The 5,223-nt window shown below is 41.0% G+C and overlaps 1 pseudogene; it reads right to left on the bottom strand.

Annotated features, from left to right (window-relative positions):
- Positions 1-912: 912 nt before the first annotated feature.
- Positions 913-5,223, bottom strand: part of LOC123760892 (cystathionine gamma-lyase-like) — an 8,994-nt pseudogene continuing 4,683 nt past the window's right edge.

The raw sequence follows: 5,223 nt of genomic DNA, 5'->3' as shown, positions 1-5,223 counted from the left end.
GTGTGGTGGTTGTGGTGGTGAAGGTAGTGTGGTGGTAGTGTGGTGGTGAAGGTAGTGTGGTGGTGGTGGTGGTGAAGGTAGAGTGGTGGTGGTGAAGGTAGTGTGGTGGTGGTGGTGGTGGTGGTGAAGGTAGTGTGGTGGTGGTGAAGGTGGTGGTGAAGGTAGTGTGGTGGTGGTGGTGATGGTGGTGAAGGTAGTGTGGTGGTGAAGGTAGTGTGGTGGTGGTGAAGGTAGTGTGGTGGTGGTGAAGGTAGTGTGGTGGTGGTGAAGGTGGTGGTGAAGGAGGTGGTGAAGGTGGTGGTGGTGGTGAAGGTAGTGTGATGGTGGTGAAGGTGGTGGTGAAGGTAGTGTGGTGGTGGTGAAGGTGGTGGTGAAGGTAGTGTGGTGGTGGTGGTGGTGAAGGTAGTGTGGTGGTGGTGGTGAAGGTAGTGTGGTGGTGGTGGTGAAGGTAGTGTGGTGGTGGTGATGAAGGTAGTGTGGTGGTGGTGGTGAAGGTAGTGTGGTGGTGGTGGTGAAGGTAGTGTGGTGGTGGTGGTGAAGGTAGTGTGGTGGTGGTGGTGAAGGTAGTGTGGTGGTGGTGGTGAAGGTAGTGTGGTGGTGGTGGTGAAGGTAGTGTGGTGGTGGTGAAGGTATTGTGGTGGTGGTGGTGAAGGTAGTGTGGTGGTGGTGGTGGTGAAGGTAGTGTGGTGGTGGTTGTGGTGGTGAAGGCAGTGTGGTGGTGGTGGTGAAGGTAGTGTGGTGGTGGTGAGAACATGAAGTGTAAATCTGGTATTAGCCTCCACTAGCAAAATCTGGTTACAGCACAAGAATATCTTCCAATATTCCTGAGTGTATGAAATAATTACAAAGCTCAAAGTACTTTATACCATATGGTCTGAAGTCACTTATAACAGGGCAATCACAGATACAGTGTTGGAGAGTATGTCCCAGCTCTTATTCACATAGTTTACAATTGGAATGTTCACCATTGGGGGATTCATTACCTGCAGCCACCTTCCATAGATATCGATACCCCAGCCTAATTCTGGCAATTACAATATCACACTGTCTAGTGGATGGTTTATCCTGAAGTGCATTGGACATCACCTGTGATCTTATGACCATTTTGATGAGTCAATATATTCTCCCTTGTATTCATGAAGTTAATTTAAAAGGGAATTCCATTCACCCAGTAAGTATTAAAAGATTAAAGTTCCCTCACACTCGGTATTATTTGACTGGTCTCCTCATGAGTCAATTAGCCTAATTATCAAACTTCCAGGAGTGGTGGCAGCATTATATGTTTATGAGTAAACTGATCTTCCATCTGATGTGTTAGAATTGCAAAGATATGTTTAACATCTTGGACATTTCTCTCCCCTCCTTCCCCCCCAATAACTGGTTTCGTCAATTTCTGCTGCGAGGGCAGACTATCACCCCAGAGAACTGGCAAAATACAGTTATTACAGCCTAAAGTTTTACCAGTTTAGTTTAGCAACCATTACGGTGAGTTTTTGTGGGAAGTGTTACAATGGTGACATGTATCTAACGTTACAATTGGTAGCAGCAGTGCTTGTTGCCCACGTAACAATAACAATAACACTATAACAAAATAACATCATCAACATCAACAATTAGCAACGGTAATGTCTTCTCACTCACATAATAACATAGGGTAAAAAAAAGACCACACTTGTGAATTTATGAAACTCGTGTAAGGAATTTACACCAAGTCTTTCACACACACTCAGAAGAGTGCGAAAGACTGTAAATTCCTTACATAAATTTCACAAATACACAAGTGTGGGTTTTTTTTCCAGTAATAACAACCTTAATAACCCTCCGGAGACTGATAGATCCCAAGCCAACACCAAACCAATATCAAGTTATAATCACAAATATGTTTGGTCCCCACACAGACAAACATTGTCTATTGCACTAGATAATTATATCCCACAGGCCTTTAGATTATCTTGTAGGCATTTTACTGGTAGAGTTTCCTCGTCATTTGGGACCTGGAAAAAAGAGATAAGCTTAGTACTAACATCCAATAAAAGTCATTTATCATTATATGTTTATGCTTGTTGTTTAATGTTGTTTAAGATTCTCTACCTGGAACAAAAAGTTCCATGCAGCACGGGCTACGGTGAGCCCGTAGTACATATTTATGCTATTTCTATCCAATTTCATACATATTTTTATGCTTACTTGTACCAAAGTTGGGACAAATTATAACATTTTCAATCGAGAAAATAATCCAGATTTGTTTAAGCGTAATTATAATGTTTAACTGTATATATGTGGTTAATGATGCAATACAGAAAGTTAAATAAACTTTGGAAATAAATAAACAATTATGTTTAAACAATATTATAATGATCAGACTAAAAATCTAACCAGGTATAGCCAAGCCTAACTTATTTTAACCAGTTATAGCTTAGCCTAACTTATTCTAACCAGTTATAGCTTAGCCTAACTTATTCTAACCAGTTATAGCTTAGCCTAACTTATTCTAACCAGTTATAGCTTTGCCTAACTTAATCTAACCAGTTTTGCCAAAGCTAAGAGTGACTCGATCAACGTTACCACTGACCACAGCTCTGAGAGCTTGATCAAGGTCTTTGATGAGGTGGTGAGCCGGCTCTAAGCCACACGACACACGGACGAGGCCATCTGTGATGCCCAAGTTCTCTCTAGTCTCTGCTGGCAGACACTTGTGGCTCATCACACACCTGTTGAAAATACATAAACGAAAAGTTGCAATGACTGGTATGTAATTTCTAGTTTATATTTTTATTAATTTAAATGTTTTGTTTTATATTTAAACTTCAGTTTTTGTTAGATTTTTGCCAATTTTAATTTATATGTTTCATTTGCTAGTGTGACAGTTTGTTAAGTTGGGTAAGAAAGGGAGAATTTAACTCTAAGAGAGATGAACAAGGCCCGTGACGAGGATTCGAACCTGCGTCCAAGAGCATCCCAGACGCTGCCTTTTAATCGACTGAACTACGACATGGTTAAAAGAACCCTCGTCACGGCCCTTTGAAATTCGAAATTTCATTTCAAATTACGTCCCCTTTTGGTCATAGCGCGCATACGAGCCAAAAGCGACGATATTTTTTAAGAGGACGGGTTGTTAGCATGCTTATAACACCTGTCAGCTGGATTATAGTTCGATTCCTCACAGTGGATGTGCATTTATATTTGAGTTAACTTTAAATGTCAGTTTTTTTTATTTTTTTATTCATTACGTCTACCATACCCATGCTGTGGGAGGTAGTGGAAAAGGTTACAGAGGCACACATGGGGGCTCAGGAACTCTGAATTACTGTAAAAATAATCCAATTCAATGCTCAATTGAAAAACAAATATTAACCAAAACCCTTCATTAACTCACGGAGGTTGACAGAAAGACTCAGCCCCTCCCAAGCTAGTTGCGAAAGTAAACATCTTTAACTGCTTGCAAAAGTGAGTCGATGCTTTTAAAGTGTTTCCCTTGATGCAGAAGGAGAACATGCCGGAGTGGCCGTAACACTGACGCTTCGACAGCTGTAAACACCATCAACACAGTTTACTGTCATCTATATACCAAGGACATTGACATTGAAATAGGTTTATTGAGGTAAAATACACTGGAGTAAAGTGAGAGATAATTGTGCCTGCTGAACTTGTGTTTCCTGGCAGACGCGTACAGCTACTCTAACTATAAAGGCACCTTGTTGTGTATGGTTGTTAGGCACGTTATTGTGTATGGTTGCTAGGCACGTTGTTGTGCATGGTTGCTAGGCACGTTGTTGTGCATGGTTCCTAGGCACGTTATTGTGTATGGTTGCTAGGCACGTTGTTGTGCATGGTTGCTAGGCACGTTGTTGTGCATGGTTGCTAGGCACGTTGTTGTGCATGGTTGCTAGGCACGTTGTTGTGCATGGTTGCTAGGCACGTTGTTGTGCATGGTTGCTAGGCACGTTGTTGTGCATGGTTGCTAGGCACGTTGTTGTGCATGGTTGCTAGGCACGTTGTTGTGCATGGTTGCTAGGCACGTTGTTGTGCATGGTTGCTAGGCACGTTATTGTGCATGGTTGCTAGGCACGTTGCAACAGAGGGTTGGGAGAAAAGGAAGCTTGCACATCACCACGGGGAGTTGCACGATTGCGCCACACAATTGATATTGAACATTAACATTTTATGTATTAACAACGGACTCCAAGAGCTGAAGATCAAGCTGGTGTTTCAATTATGGCAGTGAAAGGTTATGCCGGTACACTTGCACCATCCCTCACAACAGATCACCATCTTCTATGCCAGCACATCATTGGCTGATATAATTTCACGTACCAACTCCCATCACAGCATCAGAATCACCCAAAAAAGGAAAACTGGTTGAGGCACTACCCAGTACACTACTCCTCTTTACCTTATCTCCCAGTTCTTTTCCTGACTCTTCCATCTCCTGCTTACCATGTTGTTGTTGTTAAAGATTCGCTACCTGGAACATAAAGTTCCAAGTAGCACGGGCTATGGTGAGCCCGTAGTGCCTTTTAAGCACTATGGGAATATATATGCTCTCAACTCCCTGCATTACCACGAGGACAAAAATATAATGCAATGGTAAAGTTTCTAACAGTTTAATGAACCAATACCTTTAATGTGTTAAGTATGCTTTTATATAATGTATTTTTTTATATAAGGCATTATATTGGGTCAATAAAACCTGAAAATGTGATGATAATAATTATCTAAAATTAGAAACTAGAAAATTCACACTGAGCCTAATCATTTCTGGTTTCAGTTGCAAGATTTTGTTAAAAAAATTATTAAAATGTAAATTTTTCAAGCTTCAAGCGACGGTTAAAGTGGAAAATGCACTTCCTTACCTCATGCTGAGGGTGAGATGGTAACCCAGGGTGAATGACCTTCTCCACACAAGGGTGGTCTCCAAAAACTTGGCCACTGCTAAACCATTCTTCATGTGTTGTTCCATTCTCAGTGCCAAGGTTTTGAGTGACCGATTAACCAAGTAACACTCAAGTGGGGAAGGAACAGATCCAATAGCATTTTGGAAGAAACGAAGTTCATCATGAAGGTCATCCCTGTAAGTGACAATGGTATTTAAAATACACAAGTTTTGACGAAACTTACTCAAACTTTAATTTACATTTTATAATAGAAAATATGTTACCTGTAACTTAAATTAGTTTACAAGCTTTATAATATTATAAATATAACAAATAAGAATCAACGTAA

This window comes from Procambarus clarkii, chromosome 3 (genome assembly GCF_040958095.1).
Source record: "Procambarus clarkii isolate CNS0578487 chromosome 3, FALCON_Pclarkii_2.0, whole genome shotgun sequence".
In the NCBI taxonomy this organism is placed as follows: Eukaryota; Metazoa; Arthropoda; class Malacostraca; order Decapoda; family Cambaridae; genus Procambarus; species Procambarus clarkii.
This window is presented reverse-complemented; position numbering and strand designations above follow the sequence as displayed.